General features: G+C 44.8%; 1 protein-coding gene across 1 annotated transcript in view; it reads left to right on the forward strand.

Moving 5' to 3' along the window:
• HIBADH (3-hydroxyisobutyrate dehydrogenase) overlaps positions 1-14,792 on the forward strand; it is a 502,228-nt gene that overhangs the window by 423,404 nt on the left and 64,032 nt on the right. The window lies entirely within an intron of this gene.

Consider the following 14,792-nt stretch of genomic DNA (forward strand, 5'->3'; position numbering starts at 1 on the left):
TATTTTGCTAGTTGACAGCAAAAAAAAATGCATCCCTGAGTAATGAGCATCGGCTGAGATTATTCAAGCATTGCAGCTGTTACTTTTGTGATTTTTTGGGGGGGGGTTTGACTCAATATTGCTGTGGTTGAATTGAAAAATGATTTGTATCTTGCTAGATATATCAGTGCCTATTGTTGCCATGCAAGCTTGGAATAGTATCCTACCACTCACATAGAAAGGGATATAGCACGTCGTGCCACTGCCAAATGCCTCTCCACTTGAAACTTGGCAGTATCTTATGTCCACATGCGTAGACATGGAATATATGACGTTACAACACAAACATTTGCAACACATGCCTTTACAACGCAGTTTTTACACCGCAACATCCATTACAACGCACGATTTGACATCGCATGCCATCGCAACGCATTTTCAGAAACTACATTTACAACGCATCGCATTACAACGCATCACAATACAACGCAAACCATTACAACGCATACCATTACAACGCATATTACTTTCAGGGCAACAGTAGCGTAAGTATTGGATACTGTAGGGGTAAAAATTACTATTCCCCATTACTTGCCTTATATTGCGTTGTAATGACATGCGTTGTAGTGACATGCAATGTAATGGCTGCGTTGTAATGGCATGTGATGTTAAAGGATGTTGCGTTGTAATGACTGCATTGTAAAGGTAGTGCGATGTAATGACTGCGTTGTAAAGGTTGTTTCCCGTAGACATGCTGCCCCTCCTCCTGTACTGGCACATGTAACTGTGAGGTGCTGCAGTGTAAGAGGGACTGCTTTACAAGCTCTTGTGCTGTAAACATTTAGGGACTACTTTTAAATACGCATGTGTTGCAGGCCCAGACGAATGAGGAGGCAATGTGGCCCGTTACTTGGAGTGTTTTATAGAACGTGCTGAATCATGGTCACATTTACTCAGTGGTGGAAGTGGGCGGAATCGGCAGGGCACAACGTGTCCCTACTTCTTTAATTTAGTGGAATCCGTCCCCCTTCTGTTATATTTTTAAGAATGCGTCCCAGGATGATAAATAGCCAAGGCTTATAGATGAGATTCCGCATTTGTGGCCTGTTCGAGGACGGGCGGGTGGGCACACTGGCGTAACAAAACTTGAGGGGGCCCCCCTGCAAGGTATGTGGAGGGGTCCCCTCCGGTCTAAATCGGGAGCTCTCCGACTAGAGTTCTTTGCTGAGGGGGCCCACTGGAGCTTGCCCCCCCTCACCGCGGGGGATGCGGGGGCCTGTGTTACGCCACTGGGTGGGCAGAGAAGGAAAGGGACTGTGGCTTTTCCCTCTTGCCCAGAGAAGACCAGGACAGTGCCCACTTCTCCTGCTCTGCTGCTGGCAGCTGCCCCCCCCCCCTTCTTTCTTCCTCTTATTCCCTCTTTCCCTCTTTCTGTCTTGCTCCTCACTTGCTGAAAACCATGACTTCAAGAAACTCTTCTAACACTCTTTTTCCTCTGCTTTAGTTTATTTGTTCCCCTGTGAAATGGATCTAAAAACAGAAAAACACTTTTTCTTGAACTGTCGTTCTATTCCAAAGTGCAGCCTTTGGACGGAGAGAAATAAAAGGTTCACTATATTAGAGATAACTAAATAAAGCAAGACCGTGGTCACAAAGTGGCCAGATTGATTTTATTCACACCCAAACGCATTAGTGTCACTTTACAGAGTTTGCCAAGGAAGCGCTACTTTTGTTTTTTCTCGTCTTTCTTTGAACAACATTGTTTTCCCTGGGTGGGGAAGTGCACCAACCCTGGAGGCACTGCAATACCTGGTGGAGGGTTGGATTGGAAACCAAAATGTGTGCCACACCTCTGTGTTCAAGGAAGTTGTCTTTTTAAACCATACTCCTTACGTTTTGTAAGGTTATAAGCAATGGACATTGAAACGGGACCCTTCTGGGCCCTGTAGCCATGTCATTAACTTTTCAGGCAAAAGCCCTCGCTGATTTCTGAATGAGTGTACAAGCTTCAAGGTAACCATGTTGTTTGTGATTGGATAAGTATGTCTTGGAACGCAAGGTTTTCTACTAGGGCTTGAGCAGCTGATACTGCAGGGTCATCAACCCATCGATTAAAATCTCCTTCTGCTACTATCTTAGTAGAAGATGGAACCTGAGATGGCATTTGGCTATAGAACTCTCTGTGGGGGAAATGGCTTTCCTTACAGTGCTTAGAATACTTGTCTTCAATCTACACTCTGCAGATTAAATCTTCCCTTGATCTGTTCATATTTTCGAATCATTTATGTACGATGTGTTGCACTAACCACACACACATTGTACTGATATTTAAGAATAACACACGCTCGAGTCTCGTTTAGTGGTGGTTTCATTTGGCAAATGTAACACAATAATTTACTGTGATAGATTTACTCGAAGCATACGCCTGCAATCCCCAGACACGGAATCCTGCCCGATAATGTTATCCGACAGTAGGTTGACCAACCGTCCGTAAATTTCACGGACAGTCGGTAAATTGGACCTCACGTCCGTTGTCCGTGAGGATCCTTTTTACGGACGCCTTTTGTCCGTAATTTTAGGCATTACAGAGAACAGATCTGTTCCCCTGCGAGAGGCCTCAGCTCCGTGATGGGGCTGCCTCGCACTCCTCCGAGTACAAGAGCAGCCCCCACCCGCCCATTGTCATTCTGTGTGGGGCTGATTGCCACATACAGAATGACAATGGGGCAGTCTGGGCTGGCACAGCATGTGGTGGCCTCCTCCAGCCTCGGTCCAGGGCAGGGCATTCTGTCACCTGGAAGCGCAAAACGCCCAGGCTGCTGCTACCTGAGAATCCAGTTAATGAAGGAAGGCAGTGAAAGAAGATCAAAGGAAAGGATTATAGTTATAGTATAGCAGCCATGGTTGCTGCTTTTTACTTTTATGCAACTAACAACCATTGACAAAGCCAATAGTTCTGGCTTGTTCTAAGTGTAACGTTACTTGTTGTATTATATATCTGGATGCAATGACACAAGCAACAAAAATACCAGTCAGGCGGCACATTATATTCAGCACTGATTTTTAGTTTGTGTTTTAAGCCACGCATTTTATTACATTAAACACCCTTTTGGAGAGACTCCCCTAGTTTTTACATCCCACTTAAACCTCTGGAAACAACACCATGTCAAAGTCGCCCCACGTCCAGGCACTGTGCATCATGCATGACTCATGCCTTCCACTTTTTCAGATTGCCTAAGTGCAGGGGCATAGTGAACCCTGCCCCACCCCACCCCTTGCTTTAGGAACTACAGCGAGGGTGGAGTTCTTGATGGGTCTCATTATTAATGTGAAAAGGTGAGTGAGTAAGTAAATGAAGGGATGGGTATAGGGATGGGTGGATAGATGAGTGAAATGATGGATTGATGGATGAGTGAAAGGATGGATGACGGGTGAGAGAATGGGTGGATGGATGAGTGAAATGAAGGATGGATTGATGAATTGATAAGTGAAAGGGTGAATGGATGGACGGATGAGTGAAAGGGTGGATGTAAGGCTGGATGAGTGAGTGAAAGGGCAGGTAGATGGACAAAAGGATGGATAGATGAGTGAAGGAGTGAAATGGTGGATGGATGAGAAAGGATGGATGGATGAGTGAAAGGATGGATGAATGATAGGTTCAATGGATGGATTCATGAGTGGATGAGTAGATGGATGGGTGGGTGGATGGAAGGATTTATGGCTAAGTAAAAGGGGATTTGAAAGAGAAAGGGGGATGGATAAATGAATGACTGAATGGGTGAATGGGTAGAAGGATGAGTGACTGGATGGATGAATAAGTAAGTGAAAGGATGGCTGGATAGGTAAATGGCTGGATGGATGAGTGAATGGATGGATGGATGGGTGGAAGAGTGGATAGATGAGTGTACGGATGGATAGGGTGAAAGGGTGGATGATGGATGAGTAAAAGGGTGGATTGAGGGATGGATGAGTGAAATGATGGATGGAAGGATACGTGATGGATAGGCTTGTAAATGGATGAATATGGACATGGATGGGCACATAGATGGAAGGACAGAATGAATGGTGAAAGACTGAATGATGGATGAAAGTATGATTACACATTGTAAGCCTCATTATCTTAAGCAACATTTCCTATACATTGACACTCACATTTATATGAGTGATTGTCTCTATATAATATGTGTGTGTTGTAACGCACTCCAACACTCTGCCCCACATACTTGGGATGAGTAGCACTATAGAAGAAATTAAATACACGTGAGAGAGGGTCTATGTGAAGATGAGGGGCGCCATTGGAGGGTGGTAGCAAGGCCGGCCTGGCCGAACCGGGCATTGGGCGTTTTCTCTGGGAGCTGGAAAGGTGGGGGCGGTTTTGTTATCACAAAAAGACCTGCACATTTGCTTAAAGCTGCACGCACACTGACAAACCATGAAGTGCACAATTGTCTCAATCTAATATAAACTTACTTTCACTTGTACTTTAGTAGTTGTCTATTTACTTACTTATATACTATTGCGCAACCTTCTCTGATGTGTCTGTAAAACGTATCTTTTGTCCTGAATTTTGACCTCCTGTCCTGAATTTTTGTCCTGAATTTTGACCTCCTGTCCTGAATTTTTGTCCTGAATTTTGACCCCTTGTCCTGAATTTTTACACTCACTGTCCTGAATTTGCACCCATGTCAGTTGGTCACCCTATCCGACAGTGCATGCCAGCTATGCGACAAATGCGTTGTTAGTGTGACCTTAAGCCGCATCTCTAGCCTTGATAGCGATCCGTATGCGATGCCGAGCACGCGGTTATTCCACTCGGTTGCGTTGTATTCAAATACTCAAGAAGGATGACGCTAACATTTGAACGTGTCGTGGAGACCACATCGGAGAGTGTTTTCTGTGTGTGCTCATATTACGTGTGCTTTTTTGCAAACCTATTCCTTTTTGTGGTCTTCTCTTGACAGTCTGTGGGACTGTTTTAGAAGTCTGCTGCCCCTGAACGGACAGGCTGCATTATTTCCCCCCTTGACAAAGATCCCACACACGACAATATTCTGGGCGTTACTTAAACATGATTGATGGGTTTGTGAGCGCCCATCGAGCCAGCCCCCTCGAGAAAGCACTCGCTAAAACCTCTAGATTGTGTAAAAATTAATCAAACCAGCGCAGCGTATCCTGCTAAGCCAATGCGAACAAGCAATAAAACCCGCTTTTGCGCTGGAGGTATTAAAATAACAGGCTAATGGATTCACATTTCCTCTTAATTACCATATCAAGACGGAGCTGTTCTATTGAATTGCCCTCGTCTCAGATGTTGGACTACCCTGACCTATTAACTTGTCACTTTGTAATTAAGATAAACAGGGGATTTGCTTTATATCGGCGCTAATTGGTTTATCAATATCTGGTACTATTTACATCTGTAAACGTATGTCTTCACATTGAGGCGTATCTGCCCCCCCGGCTGTCGGTGTCCATAAGGTCTGTTGCTCCCGTGTTCCATTGCAGCCCACAGCTGAAACAGACATGGCCTAAGTGTCTCTGTGAGAGGAAGCACTTTAATTGGGTTTCCTGAGCACCCCCATCTTCCGTGTTCTAAACCTGCCCTTGAAAATCTCGTTTTCGCCCATTTCGTTCATGCTTTGTAGAAGTAGTGATTTGGAAACATCTGTCAGCATCACCAAAGGGGTTTGGTTGTTGTTTGGTGGACTTGTTATTTTAGTGACATGGTGTGGCTTTGGGTTTAAGTCGGTCTGGTTTCAATAGCACACTTGTGCTGATTCAGCGCTCCCAGAAGCCCTGGCGCATGTTCTATCCGGTTGCAGCACTACTCTGTGACCATAATCCTTGTGCTGAGGCGCCTTTGTCTTGGACGAGTGATGACCAGCCGGCAGTGCTTACTCGGCGCTAGAAGTCCAGTGGAAACAATAGAAAGACCCCGTGCCTGGTCTTCCAGGGGATCTTCTAGTGTGCTTTGTGTGGGGTGTCTGAGCCGCAGGACGTTGTTCATTAGTTCATTCCGTAGATTTTCTTTTATAACAAATGAGCAAAGGTAGCTTTGAAGTGTATTCTAGCACTAACACACCCTTGCGTGTTCAGAAGCCCACGGCATGAGAAGGAGCCCAGCCCCATAATGTGCTACATACGAAGGCCTGTCTTTATGTATAAACGTATGTTCTTCTTTAAATACCAACAATAAAGCCACCTTCGCACGTGTCTCGTGAAGGATTATGAACAGGTCTAGAGAGAAGCACTGGTTTTTTTTTGTTTTCTTATTTCCACTTTTTCACATTTATCAACGTCTTCTCTCGGGTAGTATCAATCCCCCATAGCCTGTTTCTGGTTCATCTGTGTTGAGCTGCTGTCTCAACAAGCTTTCGCAAAATGTATAGTTCTGGCTTGCATTGTCTTGATTGAAATGTGTTTGAAAATCATGCTACAGTGAAAAAGCAAAATAAGAAATTCTTGCTCCTGTATGCAATGCAACTATGAAAAAAATAAGTTAATTTTCGATGATTCAGTGTCCAATTGAAACGTAAAATAATCTCTCATGCATTGCTATGCAAGCACTCCACAAGTGACGGAAGGCGACACAAGTTTATGCTAGAATTCTTTCCAGGTCCTAAAGCCTTCCTCTGCCTTCTCATCTGTACGCACTCCTCATTCGTGTCTCTTCTGATAGCCAGCATTCTAATGTATCTTTATGCCACTGCATGAAAGAGGGACTCAAGTTTTGTACTCCGTGTGTTATTTACCTCCTCGCCTGGGGCAGGGATACTGCGATCACTTTTTATTTCATTTTTACCCTCCTCAAACGAGGATAGACCTCCAGCACGCAAGGCTTAATCATTTGCACAACCAACCCCCTGCCAGTAACCTGTCGCTTCATCACTGCACTCCAAAACAACTGCACCATACCACATCACCACATTACGTGCAGAAAATCTGCTTTGTACCATGCGCAACAGGGTCATGTGTCTCTTGTGGAAAAATCTTTAGAAGTAGAGTGGGATAAACTAAATCTTGATCAAAAACATATATTAAAAATATCGAAAGTGTGCCTTATTTTTGTATATTAAAGAATTCTGCTGCACTCCAAGTCTGTCTCCTTGTCTTCCTTATCTGCCTTGCTTCTCTCCCCTTACTCTCACCACCTTCTCTGGTTTGTCACAACGCAGTGCCAGGTACAGCAAGGAGATAGGTCTACCGCCCTCACCATGCCATACGCAAATCGGTCTGAACTCTGGTTCAGTTGGAAGTCCATCACAAACCCCCAGGTCCGGTCCTCCCTGAACTGAAACACAAGCAACCCAAGACCGATATTACCCTGCTTGGGGCTCTTCACTCAGGTGTAGTTTAGTTCCAGTAACGCAGTGAATATCTAACCCACGTCTGCCCTAGTTGTGTGTTTGATATACCACCCTAAGTGGCAAAGGTATGCCCTGGATCTCGTATTCGTACTGTACCCAGCTAGGAGTTCGTTTGATCCTGGAGCCTTTCTCCCTTACAATGTCTCCAATGTATTCTAAAGTTCCTACTTTGCCGTCTCAAGCATCTCTGCAAGTTTGTAAGACATTTAGGTACAGCGATCTTCCCCACATAGTCGTTTTTTTCTACTTGATGCTTTCCATATTGTGTGTGCAAGTAATCCCTTAATACCCATTCCTGAGTGACCTGTGGTACACCCCTATCATCCTTCACCCTCAACGTTTGGGTTTCATTGCACAACATCCACATTAGCAATCACCCTGATTTAGTTTCCTCTCCATTGAGGCATTGCCGAAAATCCACAGAAGTGGATTTATCCAGTGTGTCTTCTGTGGTGCCAAGCACACACTTCCCTACCAAATTATCGGTAAACCTAGCGGCCCCAGGGCCTCTCTTGCGCGCCAGGTAGGCTATTACTACTTCTAGTTTCGCTAATGTGCCCTTAAGCAGAGCATTTACTCAAAGTTTTGCTCTTGCACCCTGTTCAGATCACCGCCTTCAGGATGTCCCATTTACTCTCACTTGTGGCTGTGATATCTCAGTTTTTCTGTAAATATTGCACTAATGTATCTAGGATCGTGACCTGGAAATCTAAGTGGTATATGCAGTCTGCTATCACACTGGACACATGTCACCTGCAGTGGTGAGTGGTCGAACAATATACAGCCAAGACACCTCACCGCCGTTCAATTTTCATGTATTTATATAGAAAAAGTAATCTGATCTACTGTAAGATGCTTGTGGTGTGGAGTAGAATGAGTAGACTGTCACCTGAGTGGTGCTCTCTCCACACAGCCATGATTCCCAATTGGGCTAGGACCCTCCTGTAGCTGAACCTCCAACCTGTGCTCCGCTCTCACCCTAGGGTAGATTTTGTTATGAGTCTCAATGATGATATAATTAAAATTTCCACCCCAAATCATGGCACTGTAACCACATAGACCCCACGTTATTCAGACTGGGGAAAAAGGTTAGATCTACCACATTTGGGGCATATACATTCGTCAGGCACAATTCTTTACCATCCAGCGGGCAGTATATCAGTATATCTTGGCCATCAGGATCTTATACTACCAATTTTGTATTTAACAGTAAACCTGGTCTGCACCTGTGCATCGAGATTGGCCTCCCTTGAGGAGGCTACATTTATTGTTTGCCAGCTCAGGAACAATTGTTATCTATAGAGTTTGGTATAATTTGTGAAGCCTGAACAATCTAGATTAATGCTTTTCTCATAGTAATAACCCAATACTGTTTCCAAAAAAGTGCCACTGTGACTGCAATTCTCACTTCACTCGTACTCAGCAGTTTGTCCTGTTATTGCTGCTCTGGGAATTTTCAGTTTTCATTATCTATGGATTGCAACCTGCTCTGAGAGACAACTCCTGCAATTCTACTAATGTTTAAAACAACCCAGTAGTAGCTGGACACCGACATACACACCCATCACATCCGTTCCTCTTAGAACATAACAATTAAAAAATAACTGTTTGTAGGACACAGTTACCAGTACCACAAGCATCAGTACATCCGGCGGGCCACAGCCAGTGAGGTGCCCTTATTTTTTGGGTGTGGGCGGGGGTAGTACATTGAGCCACTGCTTAGTCATCCACTACTGACCATCTTCCCTATAATTGAAATGCTGGACGGCCTGTGGTCTTCTAGAAGGTCTCTGCAGAGGCACTCTCTGCCTTTTCGTGCAAAACTATGAATCGCAAGTTGTATCACAACCTCCATTCTGCATCCTCAGTTTAACTGACACGTTTCAGACAACTTCCCGGAGATTGACGACCTAGACGTTCCTCTAATTTTTGTAATTCCTCTGGGTGTGGGATGCTTTCTCTGTAGCACTAGTCCTTTCCGTCATCCTACATAGGTCTGTGTGTATTAAGTTCAACTTGAGAGATACCATATCAATTTTAAGTTCAAGAGCTGCTTGCAAGTCTTATATGGCAGCCATTAAGTTTGTAGCGGTCAAGTCCCCAACCACACACTCACTTTTTCATGTTTTTTCTGAGGTGTCCATTTTCTTCTGTGTGTAGTTTAGGATCTAATTTGTCTGAGACGGATAGGGCCAGCTTTCTCTCACCATTCTATAGCTCAGAATTACCTACAGTAAATCACCAAGAGGTCAACAGCTCCCCACGTCTTCTAGTTTATTATAATCCACAGAGGAGAGGCCTAGAAGAGCCCCAATGAAGTCTTCTTCTCAAGCTCTCTTGTGCTGTGCATTGATTTGTTTCAACCTCTGTGTGATATCTCCCAATTAGCTTTACAGGCTTCTGCCTTCAATCAAGGGGCAGTATATCCCAAGAGCATCTTTCTGGAACTTGGCCCGCCAAGCCCATTAATTGTACATAGAGCCCCGAGGGGCCCGCTGCTCCGACTTTGCTCCTTAGTTCCAAAAGGCCTCCAGTTCTGTAGCTCATCGTCTCGCAACCCGACCTGCCACCTACTCCTGCATGAGGATTAGGCTACCAGTAGATCCTCCCCACAGAGTTGCAGCCACCAGCCCTCGTGTGTACCGGAACAAGTATGTGTCGCACCCCATGTCCAGCCTCCTCTGTACATAGTGTTCAAGCATTACAATCCAGCTGGGGCCAACGGCATTCCCCTCTTACCTACTCATACCAACCAACCAACCAACTCACTACCACACAGCTCCTTTGTGTCCAGGGCCATAGCAGCGATCCTCGATAGACCGCTAGAACTCTGCAAGCTTGTCTCATTCAATGTGTTGGGCCATCCACAGCCAGACAACGCTATATTTGTGGTTCTCCTTGGTGCAGGGCCCTCCACAAGTGTCGAATTGTTTATTGCATACAATCCTGATTTTTTTTTTGTGTGTGTGTGCATTGATGGTGACATTTATTCAGGATTTTGTCTGGATGTTTATAGCGAGAGAGGAGAAATAGGCAAAGGAACATGCAACTGTTAAGGAAGAGCCCTTGGAAGAGGATACTATTGACTAGTAAAACGTACAAACCCATTGTCTACTAAATGACTCATTGACTCTTGAGAATTTGATGCAATGCCACATCCTGAAGGACTGAGAAGCTGAGTCTATACAGTGTGTTACACTGGAAAGGCCCAACTAGGGCACGTCCCCTAGAAAAGAGGTTGACTGGGAAACTAAACGTATCACAGCGCTGAAACAGTGATGTATCCCTACACTGCCAAAGGAGCCTCGTGGTAGACTGACTCAACATAGTCTGGCTAAATATAAGCCAGGCCATATTCCTCGTCAGTACAAGATGGGCAAGTATGCTAAATCACTTACACAGTCTCAGGCCTCCTGATAGATGTCATCAAAAACAGAGACCCTAGATGCAGGTCTTCTTTAGTCCCCACTTCCTCAACTGACCTCATCCTACAAGTAATCCAGGCTTCTTGTACTGCCTTCTAAACTAAGAAGGGGGATGTGGGCATGTATGTCACCCACCTACATCAAGACCTAAGAATTACTGTTCACTGTAAGTGGGCTGAACAGAAGCAAAGGGCTGAACAGAGGCAGAGCGCTCTATATCTGAACTAGAAGACCTAATCAGCTGGGACACCGTGGACTGTCATCGCTAAAGAACTGACACACTAGGATAATGCTGCAGAAGGTCAAACCCTCCACATTACTGTACAGTTTGTGGGTTTCCCTGAAGGGGTAGATGGCAGCAGCCTGGAGTCATTCTTGGAACCGTTGCTGAGGCGAACTGTGTCAGAAGAAAGGCTCCTCTGCGGGCTTCATGAATCATGATTGAAGGGGCTCATTGTGCTAGACCTCCACCTGGTGCCCCGGCACAACCGCTTTCTGAACTACAAAGATCGAGACATGATGAAGCCGGCCTCCTTTGGCGCCTATAAAATAATGGTCTTTCCGGGCAACACCAAAACAGTGCAGCAGCAGCGCAAAGCATTTGAACATATCCGGCAAAATATGTGAGGCATGTGTCTCAAGTGAATTCTCCGTTAGCAAGCAATCCTTAAGGTAATTTCCAGACTAAAGCATACTCTGCCATAGTAAACCTGACTGTTCACCCACCTCTGGTTGAATTGGAGTCCCTGCTTCACTGCATGTTTGTGTGTTTGTTTGCTTCCCTGACATGTTTGTTGTCTGAAACTTTGATAAACTTCGGTTGCACACACTGACAGGGTCATTGAATGGGAAGACCTATGTATTCAGAAGGAGGGGCACTATAAAGGATCTTTCCTTGATTCCACTGGTGACTGGGGATTTGATTCAGTGGTAGAGGACTATGTAAGCAGTTGAAGTTCTACCTTGTGTCACGGCGTGATCCCACTCAACTGCAGACTGACCCACACTAATTCAATCTTCAGAGATGTTTGACAGCACAGCTGTTAAACATAACTATTGTCTTTAATATACTTGGATCCTTATTGCCGTTGCCATGAATGAAGAGGGGATTGTACCAGGATAGAACTGCTGATTCTGACTGGTATCTCCACACTCCACTACGGGCATTCTGAGGTTTAGCTCATGAAATGAGAAGTAACGGATTTGACCCCGAATTACCTTGTCAAACTTTTTTTCCCCAATTCCGGGTACTTTTGCAATCACCCTACCACCTGCACTGAGCAATTACCAAATCAACATAGGGTGCCATAGCAAGCTGCTGTGTGGGGCTGGTAAGTCAGGAGGGGGTTAGGGACAGTGTATGCACAGGGGCATGCTTGGGGAAGCATTGCATACTGTTGACTGGACTAGTCCTGACCCCTTTGCATCAGCCCTGTAGCCCCATTGGTTGTACCAGGTGTGTTCCTGCCCCTAGTAATACCAGCCACATAGAATTGGCTTGTGTGTGATATTCTCACTAAAGATGGTGTACCCTGGCCAACTTGTAAGGAATGCTGTAGAGTGTCGTTTGGGCATCTCCGTTTTAACCATTGGCATTTGTTGACCTACCTTTTTCAACCGTTTGTCAATACATTTTGGCTCCGCCAAAGGAAATATTTTTCTATCTACTGATGCTATTGATTGTTAACTTGTATACCCTCTCAAGGACGTTTTTGCATTAAAGTGCTTGAGGGACTGTTTTACAACTACAGCCTCTTTATCGGCTGGTGATAGCCTGTTCCCACACCTTGCACTTTTCCCTCTTGTGTCTGCTTGTTTTTGCTTCTCCCCATACGTCTCTATTACTATATGCATTGCTCCGCATTCCTCTCACACCTCACCTCATCTGCCTCACACTTCCCTCTCTTTTCTCCTTCCTGCCCTGCCATCTTTTCCCTGTATGTCACTTTAAGTAGTAGTAGAAATTCATCCCAGGCTTTGCCACGGCTCAAGGACATGGGAGGTGGCATGGTGGCATTAGAAGCCTTGATGGGTGTTTCTGGGGAGAGTAGGATTGGCTCCTTATACCGTGCCAGGTACAAAGCATCGCCTCCTCTCAATGGCCCTACTTCCTGGAAGGGCCCTCCTTGGCTGCTGAGGCAGTAATGGATTCAGAGTCACTCCATCCTTGCAGCACCCCACCCTCTCTAAGCCCCCACCCCCTTTCTCACACAGTAATTTATTTAGGTCTTGCTTACAGACAGATCTTAACTTATGTTGTCGAAGACGTGTTTTAACAATATCAGTGCTTACAGTAACATTTTGGTCATTGCTTGCCATTGGTTTTCTTTCTTGTCAATCGAATATGCTTGCCTCTTATTCCATGACTTTCCTTCCTCTTCATTTGTTTGCCTCTCCACTGGAGCATATCTTCTTTTACAATCCTTTCCTTTTGATTGGGTGACGGGTATCCTGCCATTGCTTGCCTTCAGAGAGCTACTTTTTCTTTTCTTTCTCTTACAGCACTCCTTGGGAGTGTATATGTTTTCTTGCTGTCTCCCGTGTGTGCTACTACCCCACTACCCCATTGAAATTCCCACCCTGCCGTTACTTTGTGTTGCTTTATCTCCCCACCAGCTTGTCCGCTGCTTACCCCAACCCTCCCTTTCTGCTCGTTTTTTGTCTTATTTTAAATATTCAAAAAGCTACTTTATTGCTCCTCGGCCCCCTTCTCCCCCACGTTGCTTTTGTCACTCATTGGCAATTACTCACCACCAATCCCCATCGCCACTCCACTATTGCTCCCCCTCTTTGTTTTCTTTTTTGTTTGTTTTTGAAAGTGTTCAGATACTGCTTGGCCACTCTTTTCTTAAATAAAAAAAAATGTTTTGGCACATTTTTATTACAGCTCCAAGACTGGCATCTGCTACCGTGGAATGGTAAATTTAAACAAAAGACAAACTGCTCAGTGTGGCGTGGCATGAGCGTGCGTGTGTCCGCACACTTTGACCGTCATAGCTCTCATGATGCATATGTCTGCATGTGCTTGTGTACATCATTAAGTTTTTTTTTAATGCTGTTCCGTGTCAGGAAGCAAGCATTTAAAAATAAAAAAATATTAAACCTTTACCGATGTGGAATAGCGCCAGCAAAAAGCACTGACAAAGTCAAAAGGCTACATAAGGCCATTGAGCGGGTAACCCCTATTGGCATTGCCAGAGCTTGTATTTTGAGTTGTCTGCTCACCCCTTTATCTTTCCCAATGCCTCCTCCCCTCTTCCTCCCCCTTCCGCCAATTCAAAAATATGGTCTTTACTAAAGGTTCCCTTTCCTTCATTGGAGTTATTTTCTGTCTATGTAAAATGAAGGTGGAGTGCAAGAAAGCCTTCATTGTGGTCCTTCTTTCATATCGGTCAGATAAATAAACAAAGGGCTTAATGAAGCCCCCCTTGCTATCCGATTTTTGTTTCAAATGGAAACAAAGGTGGTCCAGACCTGTTGGTTTTCCCAATGCTTATTGACAAGATATGGTGTGATGTGTAGAACTTGACAATGGTTGAGAAGTAGAAGTGTCCTCATTTAGCCTACATCTTGAATTATAAGGTAACATTTTTGACGTCAGAAGTAGATGGAGACAATCACAGGACTTTCTAGTGCTTGTTATGGGAGACCGACTGGCAGCCTGATGCTAACTGGAGATTCGGGTATTGGACATGTTTGTGTTGCAGAGCTATGCTGCAGGTTCAGTAGGATATGTGAGGTGAGTGTCTAAGTCACATATAAAGCTCTTTAGAGTGGTGTTGCATGGCCAGTAACGTTTTCTGGTTTTGTAGATTACACGGAATTTTGTGCATGTAGTGTTTCTTTTAGTGCAAAAAGTGAATGTTTCTCTTGTCTTCAAAAGTGGGTAGATTTTCTTTGACTGTGTGTCAGTTTTATTGGATAACGATGGCAAACAGTTCATAGGAAAGCTGTGGATATCCAGTAGTTTATTGGCAAGAAAAAGAGACTTGTTTTTGTGGATTTAAGCATATGCATGCTA

The sequence above is a fragment of the Triturus cristatus genome, chromosome 10 (genome assembly GCF_964204655.1).
Source record: "Triturus cristatus chromosome 10, aTriCri1.1, whole genome shotgun sequence".
Taxonomy (NCBI): Eukaryota; Metazoa; Chordata; class Amphibia; order Caudata; family Salamandridae; genus Triturus; species Triturus cristatus.